Source organism: Primulina eburnea, chromosome 15 (genome assembly GCF_022965805.1).
Source record: "Primulina eburnea isolate SZY01 chromosome 15, ASM2296580v1, whole genome shotgun sequence".
NCBI classification, from domain to species: Eukaryota; Viridiplantae; Streptophyta; class Magnoliopsida; order Lamiales; family Gesneriaceae; genus Primulina; species Primulina eburnea.
The window spans coordinates 25,324,750-25,336,974 of record NC_133115.1 but is presented as its reverse complement, the minus strand read 5'-3'; positions in this window follow the sequence as shown (position 1 = coordinate 25,336,974).

Here is a 12,225-nt window from a genome sequence, read left to right as displayed (position 1 = left end):
TGATTTTCATAAACATTATTATGGACTAAATTAAATTAATTCAAGTGTTGAATTAATTAAACACTAGTGGACCTAGTAGAGTCCAAATAATTAAATTAATTCAAGTGTTGAATTAATTAAATCATATTGAGTCTTGTAGAGCTCAATTTAAATTAATAATTTAGCTAGTGGGACTTGGGTAAATTCAAGTAATGTTAATTAGTCTCAAATATGTTTGAGATAATTAAATTAAGTCCATGGATTTTTAATTGTTAAAAATCAAATGAGATTTGCATGCATGGGAGGTGAATAGTTGGGAGACAACTTTTTCTATTTTCAAGGCATGGCATGCAACTTTTGTTGGTAGCCTTTTGCAAGTCCAAGACAAGTCTCCCTCCCCTTCATCCTATGCAAAAATGGCCGAAAATTGCAAGCAAGATTCTCTCAAATTTTTCTCTCCTTTTGTTCTTCAAGTTGTTGAGGAATTCATCTCTTCTCTTTTAAAAATCCTCTTAATTTTCTAGTGCAAATTAAGAGGGGATCTACCTAGTCGGTGGTGGGCTTAATAGTTGATCAAGGAGTGCTCAAAAGAAGCTTGAAGATAGTTTCTACGATTGAAGAGCTAAGGTGTTTACACCTTAGTTGGAGCCATACATCAATCCTTGTGATTGATAGGTATATCTCTCAAACACACTATGTATGACATTATTTGGTGTTTTTGTATTTGCTACACAATATCTTGTAGGGTGCCGAAATTTCTTGTCAAAATTAATTTTTTAAACTTCTGTTGCGCTTCCGGTCACCGTAACCGATCCCCTTTCAATCAATTCATAAACGAAAGAATATACATGCTTTTTGATATTTAACGTTAACGAAACGACGACCCCGAAGCGGGAAAGATGCGAGGGTTGATCCGGGACGAACATGAAACGATTTTCTTGAAGAAAAGCCTGATGAATTGCTGGAAAATTTCAGAAGAAAGGGTGGCTGCTAGAGGAAGAACAAAGAACCCTAGCTATCTTCTTTTAAGAGAAAAAAATGAAATGTGAAGGAAATGAATTGTGTGTGTGTGTGTGTGTAGGCATGAAAGTGTGTGTGTTAGTGGGGGTGTGCGCGAGTTTAGGTATAAATTAGGGAAATAATGTGCTTAATTAAACAATTAGAATGCTAATTAAAATGTTAACTCATTAATTACTTTCATAAAATTTTTCCTAATTAAAAGTAACACACCCAATTGATAAGCTTTTAAAATTTTGAAACTTTAAAATCACCTAATAAACAAATTAGGCATAAAAAAATGCTGAACTAAATAAAACATTTAAAATGCCCCAATCCTAATTTAAAATAAAATACCACATTTTAAAATTACCAAAATCGTTGCCAGTCTCTTTTCCTCGATCCCGCATCGAATAATCGCCTAAAACATGACATCACAAAAATATAATTAATTTAAATAATGCATTTGAATAAATCATGCATATCTAAAATCATTTTAAACTTAATTAAATAATTTAACAATTTAAATAAATGCATGGATTTTACGTGTACTGAATTTGGGCTCTACATGTTTATCGTTAACATGTGATGTGATATAAAGTGGTTTGATATGTCTAGTCATCTCATTGGTAGGTTTCTTCATAACCATTCTTTTTTCTTCATCAACAAGAAATCCAACACAATCTTTCAAAAAGTTATTCTGGACGGATTATGTAAAAAATTAATTTCCCACGGAGCCATCAGACTCCAACATTCTTTTGTGTTTGAACTTATCTGGTAACATTAATGAGCCTATGGCACATTCAAATGGAACAAGAATCTGCACTACCTTGAATGTAGCTTTCTTGACCACATTATTGTCTTCTTCTGACAACAAGTCATCACCTTCCTCTTCTTTATCCTCAATAGTCTTCCTATCGAACATCTTCTTCTCTTTCAACGACTCTTCCACTTTCAATCTTCGCTCCACAGTTTTTTCTCTCAACAAACGTCGTTTTTCGGTTCGAAAAAGAGGCCTTTGAAATTTTGTATGTTCCATACGTCTTCATTGTCCATTGAGGGTTACCATCAGAAAAACAACAAAACGAGATTTCCTTTAATATTTTTGATAATTATTCAGGAATGGAGACCCCTGAAGTATCTTTTGGAATGAATGTTGGTCATATATTCTTTCACCATTCCTGATTTTAGTAGACGAGTTTCCTTCGAGGTAATGGTTCACCGACCTCTTGGCCATGAATTCCCCTTCATATGTTCCATTCCCCCTTCTGTAAGACATATTCCCCCTGCTATAACGACGATCTCTTTCATGAAAAGTTCTTCTTCTGGGTACCCAACACTTCCTTATAGTAACTCTTGGCCGGTAGGATATGTTTTCAACTACATTCTTCTTCTCATTGATTAGAAATCGCAAGTCGGTATTATTCACGTTAGCTGCCGGTGGAAAATTGTCTTCATCCACTATCATTGTCTTTTTTTTCTCAAAGAATCTCAAGATTCTGTTGTTGATTCTTTCTTGCAGAACATTTTTAAAATCCCAACAAAAATTAGTACTATAGTTGAAGTAATTATGATACTTTCAGTAGTCCCTTCCCTTGATCTCCTCTATGATTGGTATTTTATGATCTGGGAGGAAGGTTATGAATTTTTCTTTCACCAAATGATCAAAAATTTCTTATGTTTTTGACGCATCAAAGGTATTAGGGCATTTGAATTGGAGAAACATTTTTTCTAGGAAATTCTCCATTCTTGCCCTTTAATCAACGGGGCTGTGTGTGATCCAGAATTCACCAATTTCGCCAAAGCGACTTCTTCAACTTCTTGGAAGTAAGAGCCAACGGTAAACTTCCTTTTATGACTTTCCTAACGTAATAATTCCCCATACTCTAATACTTTGGCGGAAAGCTCATAAAAATCACGGAACTCCATCCCTAGGAATTTCTTTCTAAGCTCAAAATCAAGTCCTCTCTGTGCCATCTTCACATATTCTGATTCTGGAAAGAAAACTCTGTAGCTAATTTTCACTCTTTTAAATTTTCATATGAAATCATTATCATATTCTTCCGGCTTCTGGACCACCCTCGATAATTCTGTTATACTGATCTCTAGTACTGTTCTGAGAAATTGTGTATGGAATTGGCATTCCATGTCATGCCAAGTCATAATATAATTCCAAGGCAGTGTGGTATACCAATTAAACGCAGTTCTAGTAAATGAATTGAGAAACAAAAGTAGCTTGTATTTGGAAAAGTTATTCAAATTGCTAGTTCCCCACACTGTACTGTAAATCTCGCCATATGTTCCACACTAGAATGACCATCTTCCTCCGAGTATAAAGTAAAGTTTGGAATGCGATAACCTCGTGGATAATGATTTTCACGATCAACAACATCGGGATATGGCTTGTGAAATTCTGATCGGTTGATTGGCCTCACCCCTGGGCCATACAACTCTTGGATAACATCACGTACAGTATCGAAATCCAAGACTAGAGTTTGTTGTAATGGGTACGGGGAATAATTCCTCCCTCCCCCCCCCCCCCCCAAGTGTTATTCCCCAAACTTGGAACTAAATACCCATGCATCCCCCCATCCCTATACATCCCCGGATGTATGCTAGTAGTAGTCGCAACAAACATATTACCAGCTACTATTTTACCATTGTTGTAGCTTTGGTGTTTCGGCCCACTTCATCTTCCCTCTTGTGTGGAAGAGTATATTTTCCTTCCCTAACAGACCTCAGATTCAGTGATTCCTCCAAGCAGCAATTTTCACCTGCTTGAGAAGTCACCGACCCCTGGCCTTGGTCTTCACACATCTTAGTTTCAATTTCTTAGGTTTACCAACTTGTGGTGACTTATTCTCCTCATTCGAAGACTTTCTCCATTCCCTTATTAATCTGCCATAAAGTCCATCATAACAACAGTAAAAGCTTTGATAATTTTGTTGAGATCACCACTAATATTTTTCTCCATGGACAACATAATGTTTGCTGGAATCCCCTCACCACCAGAAAATGAAATTCCTTCCTTCATAGCCTTTTCTTCAAACATGTGCACCAGTCGTTCCACTGTTTTTCCATCAACATTGGCTTCTTCTTCTTGCGAACGATGGTCTTTCCCCTGTGATAGAGGAATTCCTTCATGTTTCTCAGTATTCTTTGGAGGCATTTCAGTCTCACTGGGCGTGCCAATTTGTTTCTCACGAAACTTTCGGGCGTGCCAGGCACGTAATCATGCCAAATATGAAATGATCCGACTTCTTTGTCAAACATTGTGCGACCGTTAGTTCTAATTCCCTCGGTATGACTTTAAAGCAAAAAATATAAACTGATGAATATAATGAAATTGTAGAGAAAATCCACAAACAACATCAAATTTAATTACGTTGTTATGAACATGAACGATATTTTTACAAGAAAGTTGGAGGAATATGCCAAAATCTAAAGAAACTAGGATGATGGAAATTGGAAAATATGCAGATAAAATATAGAGAGGAATTGAAGAAGCTTTGTTGTTGCTTTGTTGAATGTTGTGTCCCTATTCTAATTCTTCTTTCTGTTTTTGTTACACTCCAGGAGCAGTTCCAGCCGCATTCCACGATCATTCATGTTGCGTCGTGGATCAATTCCTCCATCGTGCTTTTTCTCGAACCAATTGTATCTTTCCTCGACTTAGCAACATTTGGACCTTCATGTCTGGATGGCTTTACGAGATTTTAAGTGTAACAAACTCGATTGATGCAACAAATATTTTGGTCAAGTTGATATACAAAGCATGAAAATAAGGTGTGTGTCATAAATGATTATTTAAAAGAAGGTAAATCAACAAACAAGTTTTTTTAAAAAAGTTTTATGAAAGTTCAAGTACCAAATCTTTCTATATCTCTCATCCCTTCGTTATTGAAAGATTCTACAAGAAGACTTTGATTTATATTTGGACACATCTTACTTTAGACGATGAATATCCATGGTGAGTCGAGAACAATAATTCATTCTAATAATACTGATTAATCCTTTTACGTCTTCTCGACCATCTTAATTTTTCTTCTTCTTCGGAAATTCTCTCTTTTATAATAGTCTCTTCCGACAATCATATTGGGTTATCTCGAAACTCTTAGACACATTAATGCTTTTGTCATTTTTGCTCAACGACTATTTTGACATTGTCAAGTTCATCAATTCTAGCTTGTTTGAGATTGTTTCTTGGAACCGATATTTTTCCATGACAAATATTTTGATTTATGAATTTTCGTTGTTTATATCAAAATTTAATAGCTACAATTTATTTTCAGAGATATATATATATATATATATATATATATATATATATATATATATATATATATATTTTAGCCCAAATCAATTAAACAAGGACCCAACTTGGCTGGGACCAATTTAATTAGCCAAAATCCATGAAGCCCAAGCCATAGCCCAATAGATGAAGCCCAAGGAAAATTGCAGTTGGTCCAGTAAAAGAACGTTGCTGCCAGTTACGGCCATTACCCAAGGTGGAAGATCGTGGGATGATCGTGGAAAGGAGCAACTGATGGGCAGAGTGTGTCAAAAGAGAAGGGAAGGGAATCAGAAAAAGGACCGACAAAAATCAACACAAAAAATCTACAGCAAAGCTCTGCAGAATTCTTCTCAATAGTTCATCTTTTTCCAATTTCCAGTATTTTAATTCCTTGAGATTTTTACATATTCTTTCAAATTTCTTGTGATAATGTCGTTCAAATTCATAACAGCGTAATTAAATTTGATGTTGTTCATGGATTCCTCCTGTAATTTTGTCTTATTCCTCATTTTGTGTTTGCGTTTTTGAGCCATTTCGAAGGAGTTAGAACTTACGACCGAATCGAGACTCGCAACGCTTGGTAAACGGAGTCAGATCATTCATAACTTTGGCACGATCACGTGCCCGGCACGCCCGCAATTTTCGTGATAAACAAGTTGGCACGCCCGGTGGGACGCAATGCCTCCAAAGCGTACTGAGAAGAATGAAGGAATTCCTCCATCACTGGGGAAAGGTCATCGCTCACAAGAAGAGTTTCAGGAAACTGATGCAGAAGGAAGAACGGTTGAAAGGCTCGTAAACCAGTTCGAGGAAGAGACTATAAAGGAAGGAATTGTTGTTTCTGGTGGTGATGGGTCTTCGCCGAACTTCATGCTGGCCATGGAGAAAAATATCCACAGCGATCTCAAAGAAATGAATCAAACTTTCGCTACTGTCATGATGGAATTTGTGGCAGAAATGAAGGAATGGAGAAAGTCTGCAAAAGGCGAAGTGCTTATACCAGAGAATAACAAACTTCAAGAAATTGATGTTAAATCGCTGAAAGATCAAGTCCAAGTATTAGGATTTTCTCAAGCAGGTGAAAGTCGCCGCTTGGGGGAGGCACTGATTCCTGAATCTGCCAAGGAAGGAAGATATACTCCTTCGCACAAAAGGGACGAGGAGTTGGGGTTGAAATTCCAGAATTACAATAACAGTAAACAAATGGCTGCTAATACGTTCTCTGTGACATCTCCTAACTCACATCCAGGGATGTATGGTGATGGGGGAATGCGTGGATTTTCAGTGCCAGGTTCAGGGAATAACACTCAGGGGGCAATTTATCCACCTTAACAGTTACGACAAACTCCAGTGGTGGATTTTGAGATGGTACGTGATGTTATTCAAGAGTTGTATGGCCCAGGAGTGAGGTCAATCAACCGACCAGAATTCCATAAACCGTATCCTGATGTTGTAGATCGTGACAACCCTTATCCAAGAGGATACCGCATTCCAGACTTCACGTTATACTCCGGGGAAGACGGTTAGTCCAGCGTGGAACATGTGGTCAGGTTTACAATTCAGTGTGGAGAATTGGAAAATTTGGAGAACTTTCCTAATGTACAAGTTACGTTTGTTCCCCAATTCCTTGACCAGCACTGCTTTCACATGGTATGCAACGCTGTCTCGGAACTCTATTATGACTTGGCATGATATGGAACGTCAATTCCATACACAATTCTTCGGGAAAGTACCTGAGATTAGTATAGCGGAATTGTCAAAAGTGGTTCAAAAATCGGGGGAATCTGCCAATGATTTCATTTGTAAGTTCAAGAAGGTGAGAAGCAGATGCCAAGTTTTCTTCTCTGAATCAGAATACGTGAAGATAGCACAGCGAGGACTCGATTTTGAACTTAGAAAGAAGTTCCAAGGGATGGAATTCCGTGATTTTTATGAACTTCCTGCCATAGTGTCAGAGTATGAGGAATTGTTACGAGAGGAGAGTCATAAAAGAAAGTCTACAGTGGGATCTTATTTCCAGGAAGTGGAGGAAGTTGCATCGGCAGAAGTAGCAAATTCCGGATCACGCACTGTCCTTTTATTGAAGCGCAAGATTGAAGAACTTTCCAAGAAAAACATTCCTCCAGTGCAAACTCCTTATACTTTCGATGCATCAAAGACGGAGGAAATATTCGATCACTTAGTGAAGGAAAAGTTCATAACATTCCCCCCAGATCACAAGCTACCCACGAAGGAGGAGTTGAAAGGAAGAGATTACTGTAAGTATCATAATTCCTTCAACCATAATACTAATGCTTGTTGGGCGTTCAAGAATGTCTTGCAGGAAAGAATCAACAAGGGGATCCTGAAATTTCCAGAGAAGAAAGAAACAATGACAGTGGATGAAGATCCCTTTCCCCCGGTGGCCAATGTGAATGTGAACAACACTGACTTGCGTTTTTTAATCAACGAGAGGAGAAGGAATGGGAGTGGGGACATGTCCATTAAACCAATACTTACCATAAAAAGGTGTTGGGTGCCTCAGAAAATGATATTAGAGGTTAAAGAGAAGAAAACAGAAGCTGCTCATGGAAAAGACTGCTATTACAGTGGGGGCGGTCTGCATTATACTGGGAGGAATATTAGGTATAACCGGGAATCCATGGCCAAAAGGCCGGAGAACCAATACCTCAGAAGGGGCCCACGTTCTTGGTCGGTGAATGAAGAGAGAAGAAATGACTCACAATGGATCCAGAAGACAATCCAGAGGCCAGTATCTCTAGGCGCTGACAGGAAATATGAAAGGAGACCTCGTTTTGTTGTTCCTCCCAGAGCAATCCCCAATTGTGTATGGAAACGGGTGGAGCATCCAAAGTTCCCAAAACCGCTTTCTCGGACCCAAAAACGACGTTTGTTGAGAGAAAAAGCTGTTGAGCGCAGATCTAAGGTGGAGGAATCATTCAAAGAAAAGAAAATATTTGAGGAGGAATATGGAGGTAGCAAGGAAGAAGAGTTACAAATGGAGGATTTAATCTTAGCTCCGGCTCAGATGAAAGATTGACAGCCGGAGACGAATGTTTTATAAAGATGGAATAGATGAGAAGTATTGTACAAAGTAGGCTGGATAGCCACTTTGGCTAATTTTGAGATATTGACTCGTAGAAAGTTTCTGTAATATGCGAGTAATAGGCTTTTAATCCATTCCCCGCTGAACTTGTTTGCAAATAGTGATGGACCATCTGTGAATAAATAAATAAAAATTTGTTCATGGAATCCTTTGCAGCTGATGTGATTTTAATAGAATAATGTGTTGTCTTGATAGCCGAATTGATGACGTATAGAGCACGTTTATTACATATTTCAATATTTTGATGGTGTTTGGAAAGTATGGGTGATAATGAGCAATGGTGATAACATGTTGTGATAATATTGAAGAAAACAAGCTATTTAGCCGTTGTTCTTAATTTATTTTACAGAAATTCGGGCAGAGTTTCCCCTGTAAACGTGACATCCCAGAAATACAAATACATGAAAACAAATCCCAAGCAACATGTATAAGGTAAACAACATGTTTCCAACAACAAAATTTGGCTTTCAAGCTAATTTTCCAACTATACACATCATAAAAGACACTTGCCAAACAATGGCAAACAAGTGCAAAAAAGATATTCATCAAAGCTTGGCAATTTTCTTTTGGATTGGCCTGCGGCACTACCATGAGTATTTTTCATCTCCATTGATCTTTAAGTTTATGGCTTGCCAGAAATCCAAAAAATGGGATCTCATCCTCAGTGAATTTGGTGGAGCATCACAATTCCTTGTGCTGGTGCATTTCTTGTAAGTACATGGAAGATTATATAAGTTGCACAAGCTATAGACCAAGCTCTGAATATGCACAACAAGGAAGTTGCTCTGTTGAGGTGCAAGCAGTGAGCTCGAGTGACATAATTAATGATGGTTCGGAGAAATTGTTGGAAGCTTCTGAAATAGTGGAAATGTCCCAAGAGGAAGAATGTGCAAATTACGAAATGCCGATTTCAAGAAACATGTTGGAAAATATTGAAGACGTTGACGATGGTGCTCTCTGAGATATTTTTAGAAGGCAAGATGTCTCAAAATTGGAGGAATATGTGAGGAAGCACTACAAAGAGTTCAGACACATCTATGGGAATCCCTTGCCACAAGTGTTGAAAGGTGTTGCTCATCAAAAAACTCATTCAAACATAGACACAAACACCTTGAGAGCAGCATGAAATGTGGCAAATTCTACTGTGTTTTTGTGATAGAGGATTGAGAAAAATGGTGAAATATACCTATGTTGAGAAGGTGTGGCTTGATGTAAAGAAGTTTGATGATGACAATTCTCAGAAACTTGGATGACATCACAAAGGTGATGTATTCGGCAGTGATATGGGACATGGGATCTCCATGAGTGGTTGAGTAGTTGTCTCAAAGTGAAGGAAGATTGGTTGTGAAAGGCAGTGAAAATGGGAGGATTTTGGGGGAAGAAGGCAAGGAAGAAAACCACGTTGCTACCTTTTATTTTTTCTCCTCATCTGTCTCCTCATCATATATGTCGTGTTAGCATTTGGGTCCAACTTATAAATGGGCCAATACATTAGAATTATTACACATATAGCCAAATTGGCCCATGAGCCAAATTGGCTACGGGGGGCAATTGTTTAGCCCAAATCAATTAAACAAGGACCCAACTTGCCTGGGAGCAATTTAATTAGCCAAAATCCATGAAGCTCAAGCCATAGCCCAATAGATGAAGCCCAAGGAAAGTTGCAGTTGGCCCAGTAAAGGAACGTTGCTGCCAGTTACGGCCATTACCCAAGGTGGAAGATCATGGGATGATCGTGGAAAGGAGCAACTGATGGGCAGAGTGTGTCAAAAGAGAAGGGAATCAGAAAAAGGACCGACAAAAATCAACACAACAAATTTACCGCAAAGCTCTGCAGAATTCCTCTCAATAGTTCATCTTTTTCCAATTTCCAGTATTTTAGTTCCTTGAGATTTTTACATATTACTTCAAATTTCTTGTGATAATGTCGTTCAAATTCATAACAGCGTAATTAAATTTGATGTTGTTCATGGATTCCTCCTGTAATTTTGTCTTATTCCTCATTTTGTGTTTGCGTTTTTGAGCCATTTCGAAGGAGTTAGAACTTACGACCGAATTGAGACTCACAACACTTGGTAAACGGAGTCAGATCATTCATAACTTTGGCACGATCACGTCTGGCACGCCCGCAATTTCATGATAAACATATATATATATATATATATATATATATATATATATATATATTATATGAATTCTATCATTTTAATTGTAATAAATATTATAAATATTTGTTATAAATAAAAAATTAATATACATGCATATGGAAATAAAATACTATTTATTAATGTATATTTCAATTATTTAACAATAAAAAATTATTTCTACTACTTATTTTAATTAAACCTTGTTATTAATAAAAATATTTACCTGAATCTTATTGCTATCAATGATATTTTATGAATAACACACGTCAAATTTTTAGTTTTGATAGATCACGAGCACGACAGATAATGTACATAATCATTAATAATTAAATCATCATCTTCCTGGTTCACTATAAATAAATGGAAACAACTTCTTGGTTAATACAAGGTAATTGAAAAAAAAAAATTAGCCTATCAAATTATTGTCTCATCAAATCACCACACAACCTTCCCAAGCTCCATTTGACATCAATCAATATTCTACTAGTTGAATATTGTTAAGTAACTTTATTTATTCACTAATAGTATTTTATGAATAAATACAAAATTCATATTGACTGAAAATTGTTTGGCATCAATCAGCATTCACCAGACGTGATTTATGCTTTAAAATCTTCATCTATAAGCTAGCCTCTTTTAAATGCGTCGGCTAATTTATGTATGGGCTTCAACTCAATAATATTCTATTCAAAATTATATCCCGAATCCAATATAATAATAATATTTTAGAACCGAACGTTTGTCGATTTACCAAAAATTATAGCCGGTGGTAATGGTGTAACTCAAATATTTTAAACCGCACATCAGTTCAAACACCACGGTTCGATCATTCTCCTAAGCAGATACAATTATTGCACTCAACAATCTCTCTCCCAATATAATTGCACTATTTGCAATCAATGAAAATCGAGCCCGTGACCTTAGCTCTGATACCAATTGTAGAACCGGACGCTTTCCGCTTTACCCAAAGCTATAGCTGATGGTAATAGTGCAACTCAAATCTTTTAAACCGCACAACAGCTCAAGCACCACTATTCGACCGCTCTATTGAGCAAAGACAATTATTGCACCCAACAAATATTATAATATTTTCAAAAATAATAAAAATATTATTATTAATATAATCGATTTGGGACGAGAATCTCATCGGGTGGATATTATATACTTGATCCCTCTCTCGATGTAGATTGGAACGGGAAGAATCCCAACAGCCTAGGTCGGGAAAAAGACGGGTCGAAATATGAAATAAGATGAGATTTGGGATGAGTCGGGATTTTGGGGGATTTCGGTTTAGCCAATTTCTTGGTATAGTATTTGTTTCAAAGAAATATTTAATGCACTCAATTATAAAACAACTAAAATGCAATGATACTGAAAATAAGGCAGAAATAAACGTCCACCCCTCTAGGTGTGAGTTGGTACCAACTCTCTCGTGTGCACATGTAACCTGTTGGATTTTAAGGCATCTTATATATGGCTGGAAAAATTTCTCGAAATCCTGACAAAAAAATTTCATGAACTATATTTTTTTTCCGAATTGAGTTTTTGGTGTTTTTCCCGTCTCGATCAACGTCAGAGAGGGATCGAGCAAATAACTTCCACCCGATAGGAATCTCTTCCCGACCCGAAATAATATTATAAATAATTTAATATATTATTGGGATGAAGCACATACAAAAATTAGAAACTCTTTTTTGAAAATT